The sequence below is a fragment of the Thermobia domestica genome, chromosome 7 (genome assembly GCF_964235325.1).
Source record: "Thermobia domestica chromosome 7, izTheDome1.hap1.1, whole genome shotgun sequence".
Classification (NCBI taxonomy): domain Eukaryota; kingdom Metazoa; phylum Arthropoda; class Insecta; order Zygentoma; family Lepismatidae; genus Thermobia; species Thermobia domestica.
Window position 1 is genome coordinate 203810314 of NC_137460.1, and position 15093 is coordinate 203825406.

Consider the following 15093-nt stretch of genomic DNA (forward strand, 5'->3'; position numbering starts at 1 on the left):
GCATTTAAATTAATGTGTTCTAATTTCGTTGGTAATACTAAAGCAGGAAATTATGAAACTATCGTTAGTGATATGGAGCACTGCTTCCAAAACATCGGATGCCACATGACCTTGAAATTAATTTTTTTGAATTCACATTTGGACTTCATTTCACATATTTTAGTTGTTAGTAATGAACGTGAGAAACAGTTCCATTAGAAGATTGCAACATTTGAAAAGTGGTTCAGTGGACAATGAAACAGTATGTTTCTGAATATTGCTGGTCGATCATCAGAGAGACTGCTTCAGATAGATTACAAGAGGAAAAGATCCCAATTGTCATTTCCGTAGACATATGTATGGACTTTCGTTTGTATACGTAAAGTGACTGTGTAACAAAATGTAATATGACTGTGCAATATAAACAGTACGTATTAGGAGAAAACGGACTTGTTGTGGCGTATTTACGATTTTCTTTCGGAGGGTTTTACTAACTTTATTCCTAGAAATGTGAAAATTCTATAGGATATTTCATTTACTTTAAAATAGTAGATAAAATTTAGAGGAATTTAAGCCCGGAAGCCCCTCGTAAATACGCCATTGAGAATTTCATATGTCGATTTAGCATCTCTAACTTATTTAAAGTCACGTTTTCAACTAAAATATATTTTTGCAGAAATTTGTAAAGTTTTTCGTTTGTACACCTAAAATAGTTGTTTGTGTAACAAAATGTCATGTGATTGTATAATGAAAATAGTACTGTTAGGAAAAAATTGACTTCAGATGTCGATTTAACGCCTCTAATTTAGTTAAAATCTTGTTTTCAATTAAGGAACAGGTATCAACGTTCCACGATTATATGCCGGGGCTAAGGGACAGTGCTTATATATTAATGAATGAAGAAAGTAGAAGAGAAAAAGCTGTTTACAGTTGTAGTCTATATGTTGGGCTATTCTCAGTGTCCATGGAAGACCTGTGAACTTATACCGCCTTATGTTAGTCGAACTCTTTAGTATGGCACTAATCACGTGTCAAAATGACTCTGCATACGGCCCATAACAACAAGTTATTCCTCCCAGTCTTCGGCCAGCTCTACAGTATAGTTCTAAATCGTGCTTAATAAATGACTTAACGAATGTTGCTTAATTAAGGACTATTTGTTTACACTCAATTTATTTATTTATTACTTTTTCTGTTTGTTTTTTTAAGTTTGCATACCAACAATTCCAAAATCCATATCATGTATACGCAACTATTCAGTATCCTTGCTATACAGGTAAGCGACAGATAGTGACACCTATTAACGTTGTTATTAGTTGCTTGAGATTGGACTGCAGAGTGGCCATTCCCCCTTAGAAAACGATCCCCTGCTACACCTAAAATGTTGTTGGACAATAAGCTGAAATAATAGTTTTAAAATAACCTTTTAATTCTCAGAAACCTCCCTAACCCCAATCCTAGTTACTCCGATGTTTCATCACGTACAGACTGAGACATTTACCATTTATTATTTGGATTCTCAATTTCGCTAGCACATATTTATTTCAGCATGAACCGGGTCCATAATTGTCTCTGCAATGTATCAGATTGCACTGTAACGCAAATAATGCAATAATCAATTGTAAAAGCAGCATAAACTATCGCAAACTAAAACGTACATTTTTCGTTACGTTGACGCAACCCGATAAAGATGATGGGCATGTTTCTAGAAAGCAAACGGAAGAGAGGAATGAGATAAATTTATCAAGTAGAAACGGAAGAAGTAGGCTGTCATGTGCTTGACGATCGTGTTTTGTTATATAGAAACAAGCAGTAGTGATTGAATGTGATATTTGTCTATTAGAACGTAGTTTTGTAATTGTCAAGTGCCTCAGACTGTTTCAACTTTGCTGTCAACATGTACAAATTTATTTTGTTACTGTTTTCGCTCCTACCATTTGTTCATGCGTCGTCAGGCTTTGATTTTGGTGACGCATTAGCGTTGATACTTGGATTAGCGATTAGCATTGTTGGAATTTGTGCCTGTCTAGGATGTTACGCACGGAAGAGGGCCGGATTGGATGCTTTATAGCAGGAAAGAATATGCAAACAACTTGGGAAAGTATTTGGGTAGGTTAATGTTAATAATTTCAAGTTAACTTCACAAGTGAGATTGATTTGCTGTCACTAAAGTTTTTCTGTAGGACATTCAATTTCACTTGTTGCTTTTTTAGTACATCTATTATAAGAAATTTTACAGTTGTTCGTTTATCAGAACAATTCTGTGGATTGTGATTATCTGTCTATTGAATTACATGAAGTTATCAAACTACAGAACAAATGTACCAAACTGTACTCGTTCTCTTAAATAATGAGTTAAGACGTAACTTATAACCGTACAATTGCTAGCAAGACTTCTTGGGATAATTTTGGGGTCAAAATCAGATGATAAAAAATAAAGAAGTAAAGAGTTTACGGGGAAATGATGTTACGAAAATGTAATTACTAAGTGGGGCGGGGAGATTTGCTGTGGGGAAAATAACCTCTGGTTTTTAGTAAAACACTAGGTATTTGCCCTCGAGGTATTTTTGCGAAAACTCGGGGTTTTTCAGTGAAGAGATTTGCTCATTATCAACCGTGGGGTGAAATACCCAGGGTTTTTCTTGAAATCCACCGACTTGCTGTACATGTGAAAATATTATATTCCAGGGTTGATATTTTTAAAACAAAATGTCTAAAACATGTTTAAAACGAGTGCTGTTCTTTTGTTCAGTTTGTTTTAAACGTTTTAAATAAATTGTTTTAAACGTGTTTTTTCGATGCTGGTTGGACGTATTAGATTGAATAAGCTAATTTAATTTTCTAACAAACAACCCATCCTCCGCAGGATTTGTGCATAGAGTAAATTACAAGCAGAGTTATATTCTTATTATAACAGCAATTACTGAACGAAATTTTGCACATCAGTGTGCGTATAACTAAACCAACAGAAATTCAAGTGAAGTATTTAAACATTTCTTAATTTCTAAGAATAACGGAGGTTAAATACACTATACACTATTCTAAGATCCAAATTCACAAATTCAAAACTTGGGTATTTTTTGATCACTATCATTTCCATAATAATGACAGTTCTCACGTCATAAGCTAGAAGAAATGCTCTGACAAATACAATACAACTCATAGAAAAGAGCAGTGACTAGCCTACAAGGAGCAAATGACATTTTAACTAAACAGTTTTCAAGATACATCTCTATCTGCAACATGGGTAGCTAATAATGATTAGTGTCTACGGCATAACAACACAATTAACTCTAGACACCCGTCAGGGATTTTAACAAAATGGTAGACTCTCACGTTCGGAGCTCTGGTGACCCCTCTAATTATCACAGAGTCATGAGTTATACACCATTGGAAAGCTTATAGACCACAAATTCCAGCGAAGTAACATTCGTGAAATTCCCGCCGTATTTGTAGAAAAAGAACAGACATAAAAAAAATCATTAAAAATATGAAAATATTGACTTTGCGGGGCCCTGGCAACCCTTGCAGCCACCCTACGCTGACAAAATGATGCTAATGTGTAGGCCACATACTTGTGAGAATAATATAAGAAATGGTAGCCATTGCTCCCATTGCGTAATGAATTCGTTTTATGTAGGAAATATTTTAAAAAGCGCAGAAAAACATTCATTGAATTAGACATTCTTTCCCCTCCCCCACTATAGTACCATATCCATATGCAAATCATTTTTGCTGCACACATCATGTATACGAACAAGAATTATGCTTCTAGACCACTTCAGTGAAATATATCTTGTGTTATATGGGACCGTCCTGAAAATAAATGTAAATTAACCAAATTTGACCCCATCTTCCTCTATAAACAACGAGTACACACACAGGTTACTATAATGTAGGGGACTACTTCATTGATTCACATACCAATTTTTATGGATGTACCACAAAGGGGGGAGGAATACCCGCCAAAACCTGATGGAAAAAAAACTTCATCCTCTCTCTCTCTCGGCCGTACATACGTACCCCCTATATACATAAAATGCAACTGACGGAAAGCTTTATCACTCAAAATTACTTTGGTACCAAATCGTCTTTCTAGCTTATGAGCTATTGATGTTTGTTGTAAAAATAAACGTAATTTACGTCAAAAAACTTAAACTCCAAAAATTGGCTAACTTTGCCCCCTCCCTGCTTCCCCATATAAGCAAGAAGTACAAATACACGATATTACCATGTAGTAACCTACTTCATTGCTTCACGTAACAATTTTTATGAATCTATCCCCCAAGAGGGGGAATGGTCCCCAAAAAACTGTTGTTAAAACAAAAAAAAAACACGATATTTACCCTCCTCTCACATACATAAAATGCACACCAGCCAAGCTGCATCTTTCAGGAATAAATTTGTACCAAAACCATCTTCCAGCCTTAATTTGAGGTTTAAGACTGAGCCATTGAGGTTTAAAGCCCTGACACAGCAGTTGCGTCAATGGGAGTTTAAAGATTAAGAATGCAGACGACCAGTAAAACGTAACACAAAGAAACTAAACTACATATTCTGTGAACGGAGATCGGGAAAATTCCCGATTTCTTTCTCCGGAATTGAACATTTGGGCGGATCGAGGGAAGTTCCCGAAATTTGATCTAGCGGTTGAATATAGATGGCAAGCAGTACCTAAGAGTGTATAAATGTAATATAATTAGATTATTGTTTTAAACAAAATAAACATTTTAAATATTTTTTTGTTTAAAACAAAGTACTTTGTTTTAAACGTTTTAAACAAAAAACATGTTTTTTTTTGTTTAAAACAAAGTACTTTCTTTTAAACGTTAAAAACGTTTTAAACAAAAAACTTTTTTTTATGTTTTTTAACTCTGTTATTTTCCCTGTCTGTCTAATCGAATAGAACGCAGCAAACGTTTCTTGCTTTCCTGTGAGCACGGATATATCTTTCTTCTGCAGCGTTTTGAGGATTTAGAATAGGCGTTAACATGTAGCTTGTACAACCATAACCACCGTCAGCTATTAATAATGCAGGAAGGTTTCTTTCTTCGGCTATGCTCTCAGGGAACAGTTCCTCCAAACTGTTGAATCATGGGTAGAGCCAGGCCAACGTGCAACGATATTTAATATTTTCATATTAGAACCACAAATTAGCTGTTTATTGATACTATGTACCCCTTTCCTGTTTCTGTAGAACTCTGCAGTTGGACCAGAGGGTGACAGAATTGGAATATGCGTGCAATCAATTGCTCCAAATGCACCAAGGAATTGTGAGTCCTCATAGAACTTCAGTTTCACTGCAGGCACTTCTGTTCCTGCAGGCATTTTTATGAACTGGGGCCTTCTTCTAGCTATAATTCCAACTACACTGTGAAATATTTTTCCTGCAGTTGTGCGATGCACATTTACCAAATCACCACCAACTCGTTGAAAAGTGCCTGTGCGGAGAATGCGTAATGTAATCAATACCTGTACATCTGCGGAGCAGTAATGTTTACGTACTGGTTTGTGTAGATCTTCAATCAAATGCATTAATGCTCGGAAAGTTTCTTTGGTTTAGCCAAAATGATCTCCAAATTCTTCATTACTGTAGACTGCCAAAGGATCTACTCTGACACGTATTGTATAATTTCTTTTGTGTGGCTGGTTCTCAATAACATCACCCGCGTAATTGATGTGGTCTATTTCGTTCATGTTGATTACAGGAAATTATTCCGTCTGAAAAAAACACTCCTACCAGTAGGATAAATTTCTCCCAGTAAAGTGCTAGGTATTAAAACCTTGGGTTTTTTCACTGTAGACCAAATATCTTCATTTTTAAAAACCCAGAGATATTTACCTCTCCATACGAAAAACCACTGGTGTTTTGCTGATGTTTTTTTTTACCAAAACCCAGGGGGCAAAAACCTCGGGTTTTCTTGACACACACAAGCCAAATCTCTCCAACTTTAAAAGCCTAAATGAGAAAACCCAAGGGATTTGAAAACCACTAAGCAAATCTCCCCGCCCTAAGTGAAGGTAAATATTAAATCAACCTAATTAACCTAAAAAAAAAAAAAAAAAAAAAAAAAAAATTACAACGAATATAGCGAAAAAGCCAATCTCTACAAACCGTGAATGTAAGTACCAACATAACCTGAACAAACAAAAATACACAAAATATAGCAAAAAAATGTGAATGTTAACCAAACAGTTCTGACACCCCCAAATCTAAAAATATGTCGGAACCCTTTGTGCCACATTGATGATCTTTTTCAGAGCTTGTACCCGTTAATTTATTATGTACAAATAATAGTTTTAAGTAATATATAATAACTTCATTGAGGATCCTCAATATATAACTTCAGGGATATGCTTAGCAGAAAGGGTCCAGAAGCACGTAAAAAACAAAATTTACCGGAGAAATGGATGATTCAAGTACCTTGACCTAACATAATGTAACCAAGACTAACCTAATATTAGTAGAAATTTGTGAAATTTTGTCATTTTTTTTAGAAAATTTCGCTGGACCCATACACTAACATAATGTAGGGCAAAGTTCTAGAATACAGGTCCCCCCTCCCACTTAGCTGTAATAAAGACAAGAAAACAACGTGCCCTGCGGGGCGCTACCCCACCTTCACTCGGTAACGCTCGCTCGACAATACTATGTGAATTAAGTATTAAACGTTGGTACAGAAAAGAACCAGCCTAGCTATTAACCTATCTTCCCATAATGTAGATTAAACTAACCTAGTGTGAACAGAAATGACCGAAATTCAGAATTTTTTTAGAAACAGATGCTGGATCCCTTCTGCTAAACATTAGCCTAACTTCAATATTGTTGGACGTGATATATTCGGGAAAAGGGTGGGTCTCCTTTAAGTGGCCAGTGTTTAGTTGAGGAGGCTCAGCTTTTTTTTTTTTTTTTTTTTTTTTTTTTTTTTTTTTTTTTTTTTTTTTTTAAATAGAAAATATGTTACAGTTTCGCTAATTTCTGTTATGCTAGGTTTGGCCCTTTCATCTAAACATTAACCCTTGTAAGATGAATGGTTCTTTAGTGATATTTAGTAATAATTTTTATTGGTGTTCTTATACCAAAATTTGGAGTAAATAATTATACTAACCGTTTTGTCTTAAGAAGTTCCTTCTTTATTTTTGTGCAGTGTATTTTATCATAGGTATTGCACAAATATGTACGAAAAATGTAATTTTTGCCATCATGAAAGTATATAACGTCGAGAAAAGAGATTTATTCAGGTAATGTGATATCCAAAGAGATTTTTTGTAATGTTATCAAAGAATACTCTTGTAATAGGATTTCTACTTCCGTGTGGTATTAAATTTAAAAAAAAAAAAAAGGATAAAGTTAAATTCAATTTTAGTTATTTGGTCTAGGAATTAATTCGTGCGGTTGGTACGCACACATTGAAGCTGTAGTACAAACACAAAATACATAAATACCTTAAGAAAAATTATGTCCATCGCTAGCCACCACTTTCGCCCATCTGTCAGCCAATGTACGGATTCCGTGGCGAAAGAAGTCCTCATCCTTGGAAGCGATCCAGTCAGAGACCCATGTTTCGATATCTTCTGAAGAAGTAAACCGCTGTCCAATCAAATCGTTGTTCATGCAATCGAACAAGTAGTAGTCCGAAGGAGCAACGTCTGGTGAATACGGCGGGTGGGGTAAAACTTCCCATCCGACATTTTCTAAATAGGTTTTGACCGGTTTTGCGACATGTGGGCGAGCGTTATCATGTTGAACAATAAGTTTATCATGTCTGTTCTCCCATTCTGGTCGTGTTCTGGCCAGAGCTTGCTTCAAACGCATTAATTGTCGTCGATATCGTTCTCCATTCATAGTTTCACCCGGTTGCAGCAGCTCATAGTACACCACACCTTTCATATCCCACCATATGCACAGCATAACCTTTGCACAGTGAATATCTCGTTTTGGTTGTGATGGACCTGGTTCACCTGGTTTCACCCAGGCCTTTTTTCGTTTAGGGTTCTCGTAATGGATCCACTTCTCATCACCCGTAATAATTCGATGCAGAAACCCCTTTCTGCTCTGTTGTTGAAGCAGCAATTCGCAAATGGTTTTTCGTCTTTCAACGTCTCTGTCTTTTAATTCATGTGGAACCCAATGTGACATCTTTTGAATCATTCCCATGGCTTTCAAGCGTTTGGAGACTGTTGTTTGATCAACGCCTAATGCTGCTGCAAGTTGTTCCTGCGTTTGACACGAATCCTGTTCGAGCAATGCTGTCAATTCTTCGTCTTGAAATTTTTTTGGCTGTCCAGCTCGCTCTTGGTCTGCCAAGCCGAAATCACCACTTCTAAACCGTGCAAACCACTTCTGACACGTTCGTTCAGCTAGAGCATGGTCACCATACACTTCCACCAAAATACGATGACTTTCAGTCGCACTTTTCTGCATGTTAAAGTAATGCAGCAGGACACCCCGCAAAAACACTTTATCAGGCACAAATTGCGCCATGTTCACTTAACTACAAACTGGTGTTGTTGACGCTTTAATCCACTGCCCTATACTACGAACGATACAAGATGACAGGGGTTTGCAACACATGTGTGGATACACGAAACTGTGGGACGCTCCGTTCGTTGCGCCATCTCTTGTCCACCCGGACGAATTAATTCCTAGACCAAATAAAATAAAACCTTTAACAATTTTTAACTTGCGTTAATTACCAGAAATTACTGTAGCTTTTTTCTCGTTGGAATAAAATTATCGTAATGGTTAATTAGATTGATTATCAATATGGGCTTATCCTATGGCAGAGGTCTACGCGGATAAAAAATAATAATAAAAAAAAAGCATTCGCAACATCTCGATCTGTATCCGCAGACAGTGAAATAAGAAATCATTATATAACTTGTTTGTTGTACGACAATTAAGATTGCAGATTAGATTCTACTATAACATTTGTGAGTACCTCGTTTATAATTTCTGAATCCTGTTGTATAATATCAATAAGATTCAAGGACTAAATAATATTTAGTACTATCTCTTCCTATTGTAAGTCTGCTACGCTAAATAAAATGCAATAAAATTCACAAACAAAATTACGAAAAAATGAAATTAGAAAAAAAAAAAAAAGATACATAAGATACCCTCAGATGCAGAATTTCTAGAAACAGGATTCTGGTAATGCCACATCTGACAAACTGATTTTAGAGCAAGTTCTTTTTCGTTGTTTTCCCGAACTCTTTGAGACGTGATTTTGCTCATGACGCAAAGGTAAAATGCAGATAAAAGACAATTCGAAAAGAAGAGAAAGCCATTTTTTTTCAAACTGCCATAAAATCAAATAAGGACACACAGAAATGAAATCTTTGAGTTTTACGTCCCACGGTTATGCCTGCTAGGCTAAAGGAGACGGTGATGATGAGTAATGAATGAAATGGTGGAATGAGGAAAGTGGGAGGAAACGGGAGCACCCCGTGAAAACCCACGCACGCGGTGTTTGTCCACCACAAAGTTCACTTGGCGGGGGCTGGGATTGAACCCGGGACCCCAAGCACCAGAGGTGAACGCTCTACCACTGAGCCACCGCGGCCCCCTAAGGACACATAGAGTTGTAAAGCAGATAATAATTAACGAAACTTAATTTTGTTCTAGCGGTTGTTTGTCCCGAAAAGGTAATCACACTTTATTACGTAAAATGTAAATAATTAATGGTATGCACAATAAGAATAACTAAAATTGTGTCTTTTCACGAATATTCGTCATCTGCACAAGGGTGAGTATATCTGCAAAAATGTATGTGGAGCAGAGTTGGCAAAAAACATGGTTTTTATTTAAAAAACAAAAGACCCCGTTTTTTGGTTTAAATAATTTGCTTTATGTATTTATATCACATATGGACAGAAATAAGTTTGCTTGGCCTTGGTATTATTATGCAACAATCGGGTTATGCTGGAAGGAGTCACATAAGCTTAAAGCTGAATCCAAACCGCTCCTCGGCTTACATCCGAGAGAAATTGTCCTCCATTTGAACCCGAAACCTCGACTTATTGACCACGAATTCGATAAGTCTGCCAACTCACTCACGAAGGACTCCTGATAAAAATATGTTGCACTGACTCTTACATACTTGTTAATGTAACTGTCAAGAGTCATTTCAGAAGGACAAAAAGATGCACAAGTGAAACTATTATACAGAATTACATATGGACAATTTCAAAATTTTGCAGAGTACAGAAGAACTAATTTAGTACAAGTTAGGTCACTACAATTTTTATAGTTGCAAGTTAAAGAAATGCAACGGCTTAATTTGCATATCAGTAAGAAAAGTGAATAAAGATACGAATTATTTGAGTCCACTTAGACTCTGATCTTTTTTATACATAAATAGATACCAAAGATACTTCTGATATCAATAAATGCCTCTTGTGGGGTTTGTATGACCCCCTTCCAAAAGGTACAGCATTCCGATGCATTTTATCAGTAGTAAACATTATTAAAACGAAAAAAATATTTAGAATTTTTCTTTGATTGAAATTGCATAACAGTAATGCTTGTGTAGTATAATCTCTTTGAGTAATGAATAGGGAATGAATGTCTGAATATAATACGAATAATAAACGGGAGTGAAGTGTGATAACCCACAAATGTTATCAAAATTTTACGAACATTTTTCCTTTTTTGGTTTAAGCCACTTGTTTTTTTTTTTTTTTTTTTTTTTTTTTTTTTTTTTTTTTTTTAACAGCTAGTTTAAAGCACCTTGGTTTAAACCAGCCAACCCTGATGTAGAGTTTGTAAATTTATTGGTTAGCTCGTAATTGTGTATTAAATAATGTTCGAAATCGCGACTCGTATTATTGTGATTTGTTTGTGATCGAAGCAGGAAATCGAAACGTTCAAACGTGTGTGCCGTAAATTATAATTCTTCTTGGATTTATCTAAGTCCAAAATTTAAAGTAAATAAATAAAATAAAAGTTATCCAGTCTCTCCTAGGCAGTACTAATTTGTGTCGTCCGATGAAACTACACTGCAAATTAGTACAAAAACTATTTGCAAAAGAATGTTACCTTCCACAAATTTGTTTCTGCTGGTGGTAACAGGTACATGCACGTTTTTAAAATCTGGCAGCACTACATTACAAATCATGGGATACTATCGTTATGCCCCGCCATTATTACTTATATAATGTTAAACCATGTAGAATTTAAACTATCCGAATCTAACATATTTTATAATCTGGTAGGCATTAACCGAATTTACGCCGAAATTTACTGGAGAGATTAGCAGACGAAAGTAACATTCGTTTAAAAACAATTTTCTACATTACGTCATTTTAAGCAGTGTAGCAATCTCGACTCGTTACTTTCCATACCTCCAAAAGTAGTGTTTTTTTTTTTTTTTTTTTTTTTTTTTTTTTTTTTTTTTTTATATATATATATATATAGAGAGAGAAATCTTTATCCCATATCGTAGGTTGAGAATTAAATATTGATTTATAAAATAGTAGGATACCCCTTCTTCGCACTTGAGAGTACGTTTCATTTTATACATAAAGACTAATAGGGACTGAATTTTGATTTAAACGGGATCGGTAGTGCCGCTGTTCATCTCAGCTATCCCGAAAACTGGATTCGGCACTAATGTCGGTCATTTTCGATCATTTTTTTTATACATCTCATTCCTTCCCCAAGTTCGGGGGGGAATGAATTTGGATTTAAACTGCATCGGAAGTATCACTGTTCATCTCAGCGACCCCGAAAATTATGGATTCGACAGTAATATGGGTCATTTTCGATCATTTTAAATTATATTTCCCTTCCTCTCTCCTAAACTTCATCGTCAAAGTGAAATGATAAAAACCATCAGAGGCTCGTACCTCATCTATGTTGAAGATGTGATCGAGATCGGTCGGATGGATCAAGATTTACGAAGTCACATAGGTAGTCACTTTCAGTTTTATATATTAGACAAGTAAACTTCTCTGGCTCTCGGGAGTAAGGAGAAAATTCCCGTTTGAGAATCTTTAAAATTTGGTCCCGTTAAATTGAATGGTGTATCCTGTAAAGTTATGTTAAATACATGCGGACAGCCATCCAGAATCACATTTATGTCATAGAGGCCATAATATCGTCGTTCTATAAGAAAGAAATCTGGATAAAAATAGCGTACACAAGTAGTGGGATTAAATCATGAATTAAAACACAAGCAGAGAAATTTCCCCAGCATTTGATCCACTACACTAAATAAAACATCAATCTAATTCAGTCAATAGATATGGTTAAACCATTGTAAAAATAATAATAATAATAAATTGTACTCGTAATACATGAGAGACTAATCCATTTCATTTCGACCTTAAGTTTAGAAGTTAAGTGCGTAGAAATTAATTAGGAAAACCTTAGCATACGAGAATTATAATTTACTGTTAATATAAATGTGTATGTCATCGTATCCGTTAGTAATTATTATTATTCATTTTCTTTTGTTTACAGGCTTGGAACAGTGTACGTTTCTGGAGAATTTGTGTTTATTTATCGTGACTACCTAGTATTAAAACAAGGAAAATCTTGAGTTGTGATAATTATAACACACACACTTCGGAACTTGACTGATAAGCAGTGGTTTGTGTGCTGTGAAGTTGGAATTTCTTTTTTAATGCAGGAAATAAAAGAAAATGTGGACAAGCTTGTCTCTTGCCTTGAAAACTAAGAGAAGTACCATAACTATAATGTTACTCTTCCTTGTTGAATGTTGAATATATATACCTGTATATGTATATTTTATTAATTCTTGCTTTTCTAATATGAACGTGTCTAGTTACAGGTATTGCACTTTGTGCAAATATGTAATGAATGATGGAACGTAGTTAAATGATATAATGTTTCATTTATTAAGTTCCAACATATAAAAGAAGAGTTACTGTGCTTTGTCGTATGGTTCAATTTCGTTGTACATTCGAACAATTTATTGTATGAAGTATCATTGCAGTCGTTTTTTCAATATTAGTGTAGGAATCCCTCCAGGTATTGTATTATAAACCGTGCCTACCAAAACTCAAACATCTGCAGTCTCTGAATTAACTGCAGAAGTAATGATACTCGAGTGCACTTAAATACACAGCTTCAGGGTTTAAAAGTTAATAGACGATTTGTAATTACGGTTTACAGAAATACAGGTGCTGTTTATTCGGTAATTATGTTCATATTCCCAATGAATTCTACATAAAAGAAAAGGATAGATATGTAATGTTTTGTTTAAGAACACCTATTGTAATTTTTAAAGATATTAACTTTCACGCTTCACCAGACAACCTACCAAACGTAAGGAAAAAGCAAAATAGTAGAATTCCGGAGAAATCAATATTATATGGAAAGCTACCGTAATTTAAAGAGAATATCCGACTAGCAAATTTTAAACAAGAATTTCTCGTTTTTTACTAACACCAATCAAAAAGGTATATTTCGGAAAAAAAAATAAATAAAATAACTAGCTATTCAATCAGTCTCTAGTATGATAAAGTATATTTATTTATGGTCCGTTTCCTTGAATGTTAAAATGCGTTGACAATACCAATACTTTGACCGAACATAAGATGTAATCATTGTAGATAATTAAGCAAATGTTCTACAGAGTCCGATAGACTAATTTTGTCTTGGGTATATTGGTAGGTATGTTAAATCAATGGAGTTTTACTTGAAAATTTCATTAAAATTCCGTGAGTTCGCAGGCAGAAAGTCTGGAAAGCATTGGCTACAAGATGTTAAAGGTTCCTATTCATATATTAATTAATCCAAAATGATATGAAATCTATTATTAAAAATTGCGAGTGCCTTTCCTCATAAGTGACAAAATGATTTAAATAGCAGGAATTCACATTACAACTTTAGTCACTAATTTTATTTAGCATTGAACATAAGTGAAGTATTGTTTTGTTCTTCTGTTTGTTGCTGATCGGAACTGAGAATTTCATGTGCTCTAATTGAATGGGAACGTTTTGCTCCTTCCTCTTTTTGTCTTCGTTTTTCATTATCTTTGATATTGACGTAGATATTCTGATACACTTTGAGCGCAATTTAAGTGACCTTTCAACATTTTATATACCAAACTATACAAGCCACCATGAATCCTAAACGTGAAACTAATTTCTTCACAATTATCAAGGAAGAAAGTGATCGAGCAGAAGATGAATGAGCGAAAATTTCCTCAGTAGAAATTCTAAATGAGTAATACATACTTGTATAGATTTCATTGTTATCATATATGACAAATTATTCTGTATATATTGGGTATTCATTAATTTTCATTTGTAATAATAAAATCGAAAACAATAGATACTTATCACTACCGTGTTTCAACTTAAACTGCTCCTGGTAATTACATTCAAAACTTATTTTTTGGGGTTATAAATTGTAAAACTGGATTATTATTATTATTATTAACAAGAAGTTTCTGGTTCGATTGTGAATATTTTTGAAAATATTAATTTTGGAGGAATGCACGGACGACTTGAGCTTGGAAACTTGAGTGCTAAGTTCAAGCATACTTATTGTTGTTTACACTATTCATAATTTTGAAATATGGAAAAAATGTTTGTGGACTGAATTTCCAGTGAAAGATGCGTCTATTTCTTTCAAGAGAAGACATCGGTATTTGTATGTAGATTGAAGTGTTTAATTACAAGGTTGTAAAGAGAAGCATGTCGTCCAATGGATACTATTATTATTTTCGTAGAAAGTGAAATTGTAGCTTTGGTACTGATTAATAGCTAAATTGTTAAAATACACTATATTTTTGTGCTATTTTTGAGCATAATTTAAATAAATATATATATCAATGTAATAATTGCGTAAGATTTTATTTTTGCATGCATAAAGCTTATAATACTGTATGTTTCGCTTTTGACTTTGTACTTAATTTGTGTAAATTCTAAGTGTGTGTATTGGTAAATTATGTTTATGCTAGAATTTTCTGAAGGCCAATTTCCAAGAGTTTTGATGGTTACTCAAGTAGTAGTCACAAAGTTCTATTATTTATCAAATACAGATGGTTGTTCGGTTTATATCCGACCGATTTGGCAATGCTACTGTAAATTCTACTTGTGCCAGAATCATGAAATTGTCCTTGTTATCACTGTGGTGTC

The 15093-nt window shown here is 34.6% G+C and overlaps 1 long non-coding RNA gene across 1 annotated transcript; it reads left to right on the forward strand.

The window, feature by feature from the left end:
• Positions 1 to 1718: 1718 nt before the first annotated feature.
• Positions 1719 to 14795, forward strand: LOC145690677 (uncharacterized). The gene is made up of 2 exons (XR_014132256.1): positions 1719 to 2088; positions 12446 to 14795. It is a non-coding gene; the product is annotated as an uncharacterized LOC145690677 (long non-coding RNA).
• Positions 14796 to 15093: the final 298 nt, after the last annotated feature.